We start from the raw sequence: 15,628 nt of genomic DNA, 5'->3' as shown, positions 1-15,628 counted from the left end.
TATCCTAAACAATTTCTTAATGTCTGATCACTTTAACAAGGAAGGTCACTAGCAAGACCATTGGAGCATATTTGTACTTTGTTAGCTTTCTGCTTTCTGACAGTAATCAGTGGATTAGCAAAAACCCACTGGAAATGATATACTCCTTATTTCTGCCGTGGTAGGGCTATTTTTTTTATTGGAAGGTTGCATTAAAGTCTAAAAGATTGGAGTGTTAGTTGGGTTCAACTGCGGTACCAAAAGTGATATTTAGGTACCATATATAAAAATAATTTTAAACCATCAAATTAGAATTTCAAAAATGGTATTTAGATGAAAATAATTTTAAACCATCAAATTAGAATCTTAAATCTTTATCATCCAAAATCAAAACAGCTAACCGGCTACTACCAGTCAAGTCCCTCATTTAACACATCTTCCCTCTCTCCCTCTCTTTTTCCGGCCACACCATGGATTCTAGTGACTTTTTTTTAATCTCTTTTCTTTCTTCTTCTTCTTCTCCGACGACACAATAGACTCTGGTGATTGTTTTTTTTAATCTCCTTCTTCCTCTCCGGCGACACCATGAATTCTGGCGAACTATTTTTTTAATCTCTTTTCTTCTTTTTTTTAATCCGTAAACTACAAAGAGCAGTCCAAACTCAACAAAATCGCTGAGAGCATAGAGGGGATTCCAGACCCAATCTAAGGGTGAAGAGCCCTTCGAAAAGGAAGAGGCTAGCCAATTGGCAACACTATTAGCCACTCTAGGAACCCAAGAAAAAGAAAATGAAGAAGGTGACAACACTATTTTGTTGATTGATGGTTTCTGAAATTGGAATTACAATTTCTCTATAAAGAATTCATAACCATGGGATTTTTATTTTTTTAAATTAAAGAATTAGGAGGATGCTACCTAAATAGATACATATATTGCACCCTCAAGAATATATGAACATGTACCCTTTTTTTTTTTTTTTGATGCTTAAAAATTGTATATGGAGGGATGAACATGTACTTATTGACTCTTGTAATATGAGAATATAATTTTGGAGCAATAAACATTTGTCTCTATAATGGTTAAGTGGGATCAAATTTAATGATAAGTAAGGTTGAGTGTAATTACACTGTTGAGTATTTTCTCAATGAATGGTGAGGAGAGTTGTAATAAATGGGAACTATGATGGCATTCAACGGTAAGTTGAGTAAATAAACAATGAATTATGAGTATGGTCACTTTTAATGGTAAATAAACTCACAATGAGTGATAATTAGTAGAGATAGATTAACAAATAGTAAATCTTCTTATTATTAAATAATTCAATCTGACATTTTTATCAGTTAATAATTCTCAATTTATAACAAATGTGGATAAACTTCAAATTAATTGTGACATTTTTACCAGTCAATGATTTCCATTAACTATTCTATCAAACTTGATTTACTATTCAATGAGGCTTGACTTATTACTCCATCAAACTTGACTTATTACTCAATCAAACACCATTTACTACTCAATATGACTTTAATTACTATTCCATCAGACTTAATTTATTACTCAATGATTACTCTATTTACTATTCTATCAAACTTGACCTACTACTCAATCAAACATTACTTAATACTCAATGGTACTCGGCTTGCTACTCCATCAAACTTGATTTACTACTCGATCATACTTGACTTACTATTAAATCAAACCCCACTTACTACATTATTAGATTTGACTTACCACTCTAACCCACCACTTAAAATATTTAATAAATATATTCATCACTATTCATTCCAAGCCTAACTAGTAAAAATATCTTTAAAAAAACGAATGATAAATATTGTGCTTATAAATGGTCAGTACTTAATGATACATCATCTATCCTACTCAATAAGACTCGACTTACTACTTCATTAACTTGAGTTATTATTCAATTAAATCTCACTTACTATTTAATAAAACTCCACTTACTACTCTATGAGACTTGCCTAACTATTCAATTAAAACTCCACTGATTACTTTAACGATTTTTTTTTCTCTGTATTCATATTTATATATAAATACCATATATACTATATACATATACATACAAACGATATACCAAATACACATATTACATGCATATACCTAAAGACAAACTATATATATACAGATACATACAAATACATATATACGTATACAGACAAAATACATATTATATACATACATATACACTCTGTTTTTGTCTCTCTCCCCCTCTTCTCCATCGTCTTTTTTGATTTTGAATCTGGCACGTGATTTCAACAATCGTGGCGCCTGGCCAACAGGTTATCCAGTCTGTGCTCCTCTAAACGTCGTCGCTTTACTCCCTGAAAACACAAATGTGAGCTAGCTGGCGGGTGTGTGTCGGATACCTCTCCGATGCCTAAGTCAGCACAATAGACAGATAGACAAAAGCTCTGTGTATTCGAGAATCAAAGTTGTGTTACCTCTCTATAGGTGATGTTGTAAGCTTTTATAGGTTCCGTGTGGCATAATCCTAGTAGGACTCTTATTTCTCCATGCAGAGTCCTTTTAGGAATTACTCTCCTAAAAGATAATGTTTATCCTTCAATACCCCCCTCACTGCTTAAACCAAGTGAGATGGTCCTAGCTCGGCGGTATGTCCAAACGACCGAGCTAGCATTGCCATGGCACAATGACAATGTAACCAAGCTAACAATACTCATGTTACATTTATCCCAGCGCTTTATGTGTAACATGTTACCTCGACTTCGCCTGTAGACCGTGCTAACCATAGCGTACTTGGACCGAGCTACCCAACAGCAAGGTCCTGAGTAGAAGCCAAAAATACCTCGGCGCAAGATGGTTTGATCGAGCTAACTGTCACCGCGCCGACCGTGGTAACCGAGCTAACCACCAAGCTCTTTCGGACGGGGCTATCTGCAAGGCTCCTCTGGACTGGACTAATTACAAGGCCCTTTTACTCAACCCTTCTTACTATGGCCCACAAAATGGTCCATTACCCAGCTTGACCCAATTTACATATAAATTACTCTCTCAATTGCCCCCTTAATTCCATCTGCGCAGCATGATAGGGATTACCTGTTACCAACCGAGCTGAAAAATCTTTAGCCTTCTAACCGAGCTAAAAAACTTTAGCCTTCCAACCGAGCGAAATTCACACTGTGCTATCAATCTGTCCGGTCAAAACGTCTCTTTAGTCTCTAATTGAATCAATTTCCATTCCAAGGACACGTAGCAGACTCTGATTAGCCCAATGCAGCTGTCACGCCGTCTTCGTACTCCGCATTTTTTTGAACAGTCCCGCCTTTTTGTCCTTCCCTCTTCACAAAACAAACCCTTCATTTTGAATCATACACTTCACTATTCATTTCCTTCTTTCTCTCTCTTTGAGCCTCTATCTCTCCCCAACCTTGTATTTACAGAGCTTGTGTTTGTTGCTGCTACTACCTCCATCTTCAGTGCCTTCACCTTAAACTGGTAAGTGGTTCGAATCTTCTTTCTTTCTGTTGATTTCGCACCTCTTTTGCAACACAAAGTATGTTTTATTTGTATGTTTTTCAAAGCACATTCCACTTTTGCTTCCATATTTCTGGGAAAAACCACGCAATAGAACCACTTGATTTTTCAAAAAAATTGAAAAATACTGTATTTGATCCAAAATCACACATCAACCGAACTAGGATACTGTTTGTATTAGATGCAAGCCTAGCCACACCCAACAACTGCACTAAAACTTCACGCCATACTTGCGGTTTCCATAGGTTAGGGACCGTTTGTTTCTTTTAACCGAGCTATTAAACAGTACTAGGTTTGCGCAATACCATGCTAGAAAGCCTCAACCATCGACCGAGCTAAAACTTGGGGCTAAACCAGCTCCCTTAGTTCAAACCGAACTGAGAATACTGCCCCAACGGCTCAACCGGGCTAAAGCTCATTGCTTAAACCGAGCTAAGATTGGATAGCATCCCACGTAGCCGGGCTAGGACTTCATTTATCTTGCCTATGTTTCTTGTAGCACGGTCCCACGATCTGTGCTTAACACCTTTCTCTTTCACTTTGCAAACTTAGGTCGGCCAGGCACTCCCTTGAACGCTTCAGCCGAGATACTCCATATCATCTCAATACCGAGCTAACACTTGTCGATAATTTATATATAATTAATGGGAAAGTATAGGTTTTTGGTAAACACCCCAGGTGCTATGGCCGAGTTCCGAAGGGATTGCCATATCCCTGATGATGTCCATCTCACTCTAGCCGAACTAGATACACCTTGGGGAAACCCTGGTTTTGTTCCTTTTACCCTTCTTTCCATTGTAGAAACCGGACTAAGATTCCCTGTACAGCCTCTTCTTTGCGAGTTCCTTAGACAAACCAACCTCTGCTCTACCTAGCTTTTCACAAATTCGTACCGTACAATAAATGGCATTGTCGAGCTAAACCGCCGGGCTGGCCTTAATCTCGGTCTAGCTGAGCTCTTCCACCAATACTCCATAGGATTGGCTGAAGATGGCTGGGTTTACTATTTAAGAATAAGACGCCATCGTGAAAAGATAATAAAAAATACCTCGAATAAAGATGTGAATGATGATGATTTCTTCTGGGTATCTAGGAACTTTGAGGACCAACAAGCCCAGATCCTGGGCGACAGAATAAATTGAAACAAAGGTGTAACCGGTAGGATTACCTCGGCTCAATTCCATGCTTTTCTGTACTTCGGTTTTCTTATCTTGAACCGTACTAACTGTAGTCTCCTTCCTTCATGCAGATTTGAACTTTCTCAAGTCCCAGTACATGTAATGACCCCAAAATGCGTATAAGAAATCATCTTTATTTCCCTATGAAATGATGTGGTTTAATTTAATTATATCTATTAGAATTGAAGCATTATCGGTTGAGTTACGGACTTAAAATGGGAATTACCGACCTTTATGGGTTCAAAAATCAAAATTGAGTACTTGGATATGTTAATGGGAATTTTTGGAATTATTTGGGAAAATTAATTTGAAATCTAATTTGTCTAATTCGTTAATGGACGTTTGGGTGATTAACTTTATACTGCAAATTAAAGGCATTAAATACTTCAGATACCGGAACAGGGGACATATTTATGATCAGCATAATTTTTAGAGTTATCTGGGAAGTTTAATTGAAATGTGATTTTGTGCGATTCGTAAGGGCGTGTTTGGCCCTTCCTATTTGTGGGAAGCTTTTATATATGCATATATGCCTTATGGGTTGTTGAACTCATCTATTTTGAACCAAACAAAAAAATAAAAATATCTAGAGAAAGGGGAAGGAGAACCGTGAGAGAGAGAGAGGGAGAGAGAGAAGAGGCAAAGCTTCTCCCTAAGGAATTCAACATCCATGGAAGCTTGAAGATGGTTGAAGAAGATAGAAGAGAGAGGAAAGATCAACCAAAAGCTTGGGAAAATTGAAGAGACTAAGGGATGAACAAAGGTTTGGGTAAGGTATGTGGCTCTAATTACTAACCTTGTATAGAATCCATCTACTACTTGAAATCATGGATTGATATAGAAGATGTGAGCTTTGAACCCATGAACCTTGATTTTCTAAGAATTCCTTGATTGAAGAAGTAAAATCATTAAATTTGTTTATTGTGAGATTATGGTGTTTGATGAAGAATAATAATGTGAAATTGGTCATGTATTAAAGGGTTTTGGGCTTTGATTTACATGTAATTAAGGTTTGATTTTTGAAAATGAAAAGTCCCACAATTTCAGCCATTTTCGGACTGCTGCTGTCCAGGGCCGCACGTGCGGCACTGTTCACCCGCACGTGCGGGGACAGCTCTGTCCAGCCAACTTTGAATAGGTATATCTTTTGCATCCGGACTCCGTTTTGAGTGATTCTTGAGCCTAAAATCAAGCCCCGGAAGTCTAGTTTCCAATGGCTCTAGTCTCACTCCCAAATTCTAAATACAGAAAAAGTTATACCCAAATTAGTGATGACTGTTCACGTTATGTCAATTAGTTATGTACCATTTCTTCACCTAAACCATTTCCTATCGATTTCTCCCGTTTTCTAAGACATGAATTACAACATATTAAAGAATAATGAGCTTGGTACCACCATGACTAATTGATTGAACGATCAAAGAGAATAAGTAAAGGATCGAGTATAACCTCATATTATGTGTTGTGCACTGTAATTGTAGGTCGAGACGAGGACATTGTACCATTACCACCGGGAACCGATCACTGTGAGTAGTAGTACTTCGATGTATCTTTAACCATTAATGATTATTGTTATTGACGTTATGATCTTCGTCATAAGAATTATGTTGACATGTATGTTATGTATGCTACGTAAATATTGTGAAATTATGGAAACATCAAAGGTGTATGCTATATGAGGAACATTGTGAAATTATGGAAACATCAAAAAGGATTTGTGAAATATGCATCTCGAATTTGTGAAGTATGGATCACCAACTTGTGAAATATGAAACGATGTGGCCGAGGGCCATTTGTGAAGTATGAATTTCCGAATTGTGAATTGTGAAACTATGAAGCTAAGAGCCGGATTGTGAACCTATGAAACCCAAAAGCTAATTTATGTATATGTGAATTTATGAGGCCGAGGGCTGACTTGTGAATTTATGTGGCCAGGGGCCATTTGTGAACTATGAACCTATGTGGCCAGGGGCCATTTGTGAAATTATGAAGCTATGAGGCCAAGGGCCAAACTTGTGAACTTGTGAATCCAAAGGGCCGAAGGCCGATGTAATTAGTTGTGAATCTATGAAACCTAAAGGCTATCGTGAATGTGTGAACCCCTTAGGCCAAGGGCCGAACTGTGGAATTGTGAAACCGATAAAGTCATCTGTAATCTAATGAAAATGTGCTTACCTTGCCCTGTTAACTTTATGTTAATTATGTCAACTCGTGGGAATGATGTAATGGTTACCATTAGGACTATTAATTACAAGGCAAGGCAACTATGTTAACATATAAGAACGATTAAACAACGGTGTATACTATTGATTAATAGAGCACGTGAATTAAGTCATTTACCCAAAAGAATTTATGTTCATTCTTGAAGAATAGATTCAGAGTAAATATAAGAGTAGCTATGTGTATCCATATGAATTTGAAGTTATTTTACTATGTTGCTTATGAATTGGAAGTTATTCAGAATCTACGATATAAGTGCAAAGTTTAGCATTATTATGTGACTCTCATGAGAATGTGAATTAGTCTCTTATTGTTAAGCGTATGATAATGACATGATACAACAAGAAACGCTCTAGTTATAATATGTTCCGTTTGAATTAATAAATGATGTTCAAGTATGTTTCAGGCATGTTTCCAGTATGTTACAAGTTCAAGTATGCTCAGGTATGTTTCAAGTATATGTTACAAGTTTGAATATACTACAAGGTCAGATATGTTACAAGGGCCTTAGTGCCATATGTTTCAAGGGCCTTAGTGCCATATGTTACAAGGGCTTTATGCCATATGTTTCAAGGGCCTTAGTGTCATATGTTACAAGGGATTTATGCCATATGTTTCAAGGGCCTCGTGCCACCATGTTTCAAGGGCTTATAGCCACCATGTTTATGTTGCAAGATTGAACTTAAAGCCGTTATGTACGTAGCACAGAACCAGACTAACTATGTGAACTCTACATCTTTATATGCATTGCTATGTGTTATGTTTCAATTTAAGCATCGTTTTATTTATGTATTACTATTCACTGAGCTTGGCTCACTCTGTCTAACGTCTGCTTCTGTAGGTAACCAACCAAGTGGTCAGTCCTAGTCATGACACCCGTTTTCTTTTGTCAACCTTCGTGGGTTCAGGCGCCTCACGAAGCCATTTATTTTTGTAAAGTCTATTGAAATGTTGGCTTAATTTTGATTGCATATTTAAAGTTAAAGAGGTAGAACTTCAATGATTTTTATATAAGCCCAATGATGGGGCTGGGTCTGTACATATGGTTGTTTATCACCGATGCCACAACATATGGTTTGGAGCTTTATCTATTTTCCATGATAAATGTGATATATAAGAGGTCCTGGCATGTAGATGTAGCTCAATGGAATTTATATGTATTGTTATTTTCCTACTTTATGCTTCCGATGAGGCCCCATATGTTATTTATTACAGGTTAAGTGTTCGTTTTCAAACGGGTCATGCCCAAACTTTTAGGGGCGGGTTTGGGGCGTGACAAGTGGTATCAGAGCACGAGTTGCTATCTCACACACGAATCCATTGAGCTTTAGGATGTCCAGAAAAGACTTAGGCATCATGTATGACATCCTTAGTGCACATGAAAGGAATTGATAGCAACGATAATGGTACATGTAATGACGCTAACCACAATGGTTATTATTCATGTCTATTATACATTTCTTGTATATATTGTGATTGATTACTATGCAGAACATGGTAAGACCTGCAGATGGGATTAAATCAATAAAGTTGCGCAGCAGAAGCGTGGTAAGAATTCACGTTGAACGGTAAGACAAGTTATATGCCTATGACTAAGTGAAATGTGCGTTATTAATTGTGACTGTAGAATTGATAAATATCTGCGAAGCATCTGTTTAGATGACTTGCTTACATGATTTAGTACATAAGATAATATGTGTGATGTGCACTTTCTGTAACATAGGCACATCCTTCTTATTATAACAATGTTTAAACCTGCGAGTTCGAGAGGTTATTGTAAGTTGATAGTTGCTAAAATAAGTTTCGCATGATACTTTGTAATATGTTGAAAAGGACTAGCTGTGATAAAAAGTTATACATATAGTGATTCTGTTTTGTTCATGCGTAATCTGTAATCTGTAATCAGGATTTCTTACAAGGAATGGTCGAATAATATGAAGAACCCCACCTATATGATGAGTCTGCCCATATGATACCGGTAAAAAAAAAATGATAAGTTATGACAGAAAAAAAAAAAAAAAAAAATTGGAATTTTGTTTCTGCATTTTAATGCAAACTGTTAAACTAATCCCTATTCTGTATTTAAAAAGGGGTTAAGTAAAGTTTATGACTAACTAGTCAACTTGAACTTATGACGACATGACCAAGTGTCTAGTATGTTATGAGAAGTTACGAAACTGTATGTTCTTTGTTTTGATACTATAAGGATGATTTGTGATCACATGTTTTTAAACAGTAAGTATTTTTCGAAATGATCAAAATGTTATGAACTTCCGACATGTTTATGACATGATAAACTTTCTGGATAATTTTCCAAAATGACTAGATACGCTACGAAGCTCCGAATGTTCAAGATATGACAAGATTTCTGAAAGAAATATTCTGCTATGCGTGAATGAGTTCTTTAATTGATAATTTATTGTTGCATACTTGATGAAAGCTTTATGTTTAGCCTCAAGTTATTCTGCCTATCTGTTATAAGTTAAATCGGAGATTGTTCTGTCAAAGTTTAAATAAGTTTAAGGCTATTGAGAATTATTCCATCATCTGATATCTTTGAAAGGCCTGATATGTTTCTGAGTAATATCTCTGAACGACGTATTGTATGTACGTATGAAGGGTTTGAAGAACTTTATGTATTACATATTTTTGGAAAATGTTTTTGTCCATGTTAGAAACATTTTACTACCTATGGAACAAGAATATAAGAATTTCATGGTAAATGTATTATGTGCTTGCTGTCGTGATGTTGACTTTGAGGTCTTCTAAGCCAGCATAGATTTTAAATGAATACTACTTTACTGTAATGTGGGAAGTATGACCATTAAGGTTTGATCTGTATTTGATTTTACGAATCCTCTACTCTGAACATGTAATTTCTTGATATGAAATTTAGGTTGGCACTTGGAGTTTTTTTAGAGATTTGATTTGAACTGATAAGTCTAATTCAGATAATGAACAAAGAGCCATGAAGTTGTTGCGTTAGAATTTAATTACTACGATGGGTCTAATTATTGTACGAGGTATATACCTTTGAAATCCGATTATGTCATGAATGTTTCCTTAACCTTTGAGGAATTATGATAATGGGGGTTATTTGTGAGTTTGAATTATGTTTGATAGTTTATGAGCTGCATGCGAATGAATACTTGAAATGAATTCATTTCTGAATACCCTTAAGTTGTCATATTATGTGGAAGATATGATTTGTGGAGTAATAAATTAAAACGTACAAGTTATGAATAATGAGACGATACTTTGATGTTATTACATACTACTATCAAGTGGGTTACCAATTAGTCAGTAAAGACACATTACTTCTGATTTTGGGAGCAACCTCCATTGAAATTGATTGTATAAAATTGGGAATGGCTAAATGATTGAGAAATGTTATATGTCCAAGACGGAACTAGACTTGTGACAAGGAGAATCAAGTTTGGAGGACCAAACTTCTTAAGGTGGGAAGGATGTAATGATCCCAAAATGCGTATAAGAAATCATCTTTATTTCCCTATGAAATGATGTGGTTTAATTTAATTATATCTATTAGAATTGAAGCATTATCGGTTGAGTTACGGACTTAAAATGGGAATTACCGACCTTTATGGGTTCAAAAATCAAAATTGAGTACTTGGATATGTTAATGGGAATTTTTGGAATTATTTGGGAAAATTAATTTGAAATCTAATTTGTCTAATTCGTTAATGGACGTTTGGGTGATTAACTTTATACTGCAAATTAAAGGCCTTAAATACTTCAGATACCGGAACATGGGACATATTTATGATCAGCATAATTTTTAGAGTTATCTGGGAAGTTTAATTGAAATGTGATTTTGTGCGATTCGTAAGGGCGTGTTTGGCCCTTCCTATTTGTGGGACGCTTTTATATATGCATATATGCCTTATGAGTTGTTGAACTCATCTATTTTGAACCAAACAAAAAAATAAAAATATCTACAGAAAGGGGAAGGAGAACCGTGAGAGAGAGAGGGAGAGAGAGAGAAGAGGCAAAGCTTCTCCCTAAGGAATTCAACATCCATGGAAGCTTGAAGATGGTTGAAGAAGATAGAAGAGAGAGGAAAGATCAACCAAAAGCTTGGAAAAATTGAAGAGACTAAGGGATGAACAAAGGTTTGGGTAAGGTATGTGGCTCTAATTACTAACCTTGTATAGAATCCATCTACTACTTGAAATCATGGATTGATATAGAAGATGTGAGCTTTGAACCCATGAACCTTGATTTTCTAAGAATTCCTTGATTGAAGAAGTAAAATCATTAAATTTGTTTATTGTGAGATTATGGTGTTTGATCAAGAATAATAATGTGAAATTGGTCATGTATTAAAGGGTTTTGGGCTTTGATTTACATGTAATTAAGGTTTGATTTTTGAAAATGAAAAGTCCCACAATTTCAGCCATTTTCGGACTGCTGCTGTCCAGGGCCGCACGTGCGGCACTGTTCACCCGCACGTGCGGGGACAGCTCTGTCCAGCCAACTTTGAATAGGTATATCTTTTGCATCCGGACTCCTTTTTGAGTGATTCTTGAGCCTAAAATCAAGCCCCGGAAGTCTAGTTTCCAATGGCTCTAGTCTCACTCCCAAATTCTAAATACAGAAAAAGTTATACCCAAATTAGTGATGACTGTTCACGTTATGTCAATTAGTTATGTACCATTTCTTCACCTAAACCATTTCCTATCGATTTCTCCCGTTTTCTAAGACATGGATTACAACATATTAAAGAATAATGAGCTTGGTACCACCATGACTAATTGATTGAACGATCAAAGAGAATAAGTAAAGGATCGAGTATAACCTCATATTATGTGTTGTGCACTGTAATTGTAGGTCGAGACGAGGACATTGTACCATTACCACCGGGAACCGATCACTGTGAGTAGTAGTACTTCGATGTATCTTTAACCATTAATGATTATTGTTATTGACGTTATGATCTTCGTCATAAGAATTATGTTGACATGTATGTTATGTATGCTACGTAAATATTGTGAAATTATGGAAACATCAAAGGTGTATGCTATATGAGGAACATTGTGAAATTATGGAAACATCAAAAAGGATTTGTGAAATATGCATCTCGAATTTGTGAAGTATGGATCACCAACTTGTGAAATATGAAACGATGTGGCCGAGGGCCATTTGTGAAGTATGAATTTCCGAATTGTGAATTGTGAAACTATGAAGCTAAGAGCCGGATTGTGAACCTATGAAACCCAAAAGCTAATTTATGTATATGTGAATTTATGAGGCCGAGGGCTGACTTGTGAATTTATGTGGCCAGGGGCCATTTGTGAACTATGAACCTATGTGGCCAGGGGCCATTTGTGAAATTATGAAGCTATGAGGCCAAGGGCCAAACTTGTGAACTTGTGAATCCAAAGGGCCGAAGGCCGATGTAATTAGTTGTGAATCTATGAAACCTAAATGCTATCGTGAACGTGTGAACCCCTTAGGCCAAGGGCCGAACTGTGGAATTGTGAAACCGATAAAGTCATCTGTAATCTAATGAAAATGTGCTTACCTTGCCCTGTTAACTTTATGTTAATTATGTCAACTCGTGGGAATGATGTAACGGTTACCATTAGGACTATTAATTACAAGGCAAGGCAACTATGTTAACATATAAGAACGATTAAACAACGGTGTATACTATTGATTAATAGAGCACGTGAATTAAGTCATTTACCCCAAAGAATTTATGTTCATTCTTGAAGAATAGATTCAGAGTAAATATAAGAGTAGCTATGTGTATCCATATGAATTTGAAGTTATTTTACTATGTTGCTTATGAATTGGAAGTTATTCAGAATCTACGATATAAGTGCAAAGTTTAGCATTATTATGTGACTCTCATGAGAATGTGAATTAGTCTCTTATTATTAAGCGTATGATAATGACATGATACAACAAGAAACGCTCTAGTTATAATATGTTCCGTTTGAATTAATGAATGATGTTCAAGTATGTTTCAGGCATGTTTCCAGTATGTTACAAGTTCAAGTATGCTCAGTATGTTTCAAGTATATGTTACAAGTTTGAATATACTACAAGGTCAGATATGTTACAAAGGCCTTAGTGCCATATGTTTCAAGGGCCTTAGTGCCATATGTTACAAGGGCTTTATGCCATATGTTTCAAGGGCCTTAGTGCCATATGTTACAAGGGCTTTATGCCATATGTTTCAAGGGCCTCGTGCCACCATGTTTCAAGGGCTTATAGCCACCATGTTTATGTTGCAAGATTGAACTTAAAGCCGTTATGTACGTAGCACAGAACCAGACTAACTATGTGAACTCTACATCTTTATATGCATTGCTATGTGTTATGTTTCAATTTAAGCATCGTTTTATTTATGTATTACTATTCACTGAGCTTGGCTCATTCTGTCTAACGTCTGCTTCTGTAGGTAACCAACCAAGTGGTCAGTCCTAGTCATGACACCCGTTTTCTTTTGTCAACCTTCGTGGGTTCAGGCGCTGCACGAAGCCATTTATTTTTGTAAAGTCTATTGAAATGTTGGCTTAATTTTGATTGCATATTTAAAGTTAAAGAGGTAGAACTTCAATGATTTTTATATAAGCCCAATGATGGGGCTGGGTCTGTACATATGGTTGTTTATCACCGATGCCACAACATATGGTTTGGAGCTTTATCCATTTTCCATGATAAATGTGATGTATAAGAGGTCCTGGCATGTAGATGTAGCTCAATGGAATTTATATGTATTGTTATTTTCCTACTTTATGCTTCCGATGAGGCCCCATATGTTATTTATTACAGGTTAAGTGTTCGTTTTCAAACGGGTCATGCCCAAACTTTTAGGGGCGGGTTTGGGGCGTGACAGTACAGCTACCCCAACCTGAACACACTTCGCGCACACTCTGATATCCAAACAGGAGCTGGGCTGAGCTACTGAATTTTGAACTGACCTACCGATATAATAGCCGTAAGAAGACCAGGGTGACCGATTTCCTCTTAGAGCCATCCCCAGAACTTGATCCTTCCCTTCCACAAATCAACTTGATCCCATTGATTGCGGAGTAAGAGATGGCCAGGAAAAGAGTAGTAAGGGCCCTTCTAACCAAAACAAACTAGGTCGAGGTACCACCAGCCAACCAAACTCAAGAGACCGTGGTAGCCTTACCAACCGTGCAGCCTTCTTCATCTCGACCAAACAAGGGCGCTCGGACTTCCACGACCGAGCCGTGCCTCCTTGATGAAGAAGACACCATGCTTCCGCAATCCACACCGGCCAGCCCACAACTGGAGCATTCTGAACGAGCTAGCTCTTCCAAGTGGGTGCCTAGGGTTACCTACAAAAACCACGCTATCACTGACTCCGACTCAGTGGTCGCAGAAAAAGACCATATGCTGGCCTTTAATCTGGCCAATAGCGTCTTCTTTCCAGCCGACATGGATCACCACGATCATCTTACCGAGCTGAAGGCCATTTGCTCGGCTTCTAAATCAATGGTGTTGATAAGTTCTCCTTTTCCTTCTCAAAATTCCAACGTCTTTTCGCTCAGTTTATCTCAAAATTGTTTCTCTCCTTTTGTAGGCCCTGCAGAAGAACCACGTTGCTCACAAGCGCGTGTTGGAGCTTCGAAAGACCACAAGGGAGGCCATGGCAGAGGCCAATGCTAAAACGGCCGAGCTAAAAGAATCCTAACAGAAGATGGCCGAGCTACAGGCCGAAGTAGCTCGGCTTACCGGCCTGGTCAATTCAGCTGAAGCAGATAAGAAAAAGGCTGCGGCCGTGGTGAAAGACAAATATCTACGTGAGCTAGCCAAGCTTGAAGGCAAGAGGAATGTTGAGATAGCCGAGCTAGAGAAAAAGGTTGAGGACGCGGAAGACCGCGGTTTCAAAGAGGGGGAGGCCACTTACATCAAGCAATGCTAAGCTGCGAAAGATCTCTTCTTCAAATGCGGATGAAAGGCGGTTGTGGCGCAGCTCGGTCATGGTCCACAGACTGAGGTCTTTAACCCTCCCCCGTATTTCATACCGAGCTGTATGGTGGAGTACGCTACTGTGATTCAGCAAAAATTTCTGGAAGAGGAGGACGAGGATGCTGCTCTAGAAGGCAACACCCAGCCCGGTCATCAATCTATCTCTCCAACTCCAGTGGTCTCCATCCCTTCTTTGCCTGCTGTGTCTGATGCGGTGCCTCTAACCGAGTTGAACCAAGAGGTGCTTGTAACAACCGAGCTAGCTCTGGGTGAAGACCAGGTTATTTTGGACGCCAATTTAGATGACCTCTTTGCTTGATTATGTACTTTTCTTTTCTTTTAGGTGCTAACTTTAGAAGTTTTTGTAACCGGGCTACAGCCCCATCTTTTGTACTTTGGCTTTGCATTATCAATGAAATCATCTTTTGTTTTCTTCAACTGTCTGTTCAGTTTACTTTTACTTCAAATCTGAATGGAGTAAATTCTCTAGCCGAGATATTCTATCCCGGTCTTAACTTTGCAATCTAACTGGCCATACCTGCCAACCTCTTCAGCCAAGATCCTTATCTCGGCTGAAGAACAATAAGTGTTGATTTTTCCAGCCAACCTCTTCAACTCAGATCCTTATCTCAGTTGAAGAACAATAAGTGTTGGTTTTTTCAGCCAACCTCTTCAGCCTAGATTCTTATCTCGGCTGAAAAACAATAAGTGTTGGTTTTTTCAGCCAACCTCTTCAACTTAGATCCTTATCTCGGTAGAAAAACAA

At 37.6% G+C, this 15,628-nt stretch overlaps 1 long non-coding RNA gene across 2 annotated transcripts; it reads left to right on the top strand.

Moving 5' to 3' along the window:
* The first annotated feature begins 4,787 nt into the window (after positions 1-4,787).
* Positions 4,788-13,659, top strand: LOC114268111 (uncharacterized). Of its 2 annotated transcripts, none has more exons than XR_014335814.1 (5): positions 4,788-5,445; positions 6,153-6,197; positions 7,733-11,035; positions 11,743-11,787; positions 13,322-13,659. It is a non-coding gene; the product is annotated as an uncharacterized LOC114268111 (long non-coding RNA). The 2 variants fall into 2 exon arrangements; XR_014335815.1 differs by having other exon boundaries at positions 5,069-5,445; positions 7,733-8,459.
* Positions 13,660-15,628: the final 1,969 nt, after the last annotated feature.

The sequence above is a fragment of the Camellia sinensis genome, chromosome 7, assembly GCF_055761805.1.
Source record: "Camellia sinensis isolate YWXY chromosome 7, ASM5576180v1, whole genome shotgun sequence".
Lineage (NCBI taxonomy): Eukaryota > Viridiplantae > Streptophyta > Magnoliopsida > Ericales > Theaceae > Camellia > Camellia sinensis.
Note: the sequence above shows the minus strand (reverse complement) of the source record. Positions and strands in the feature narration are given on the sequence as shown.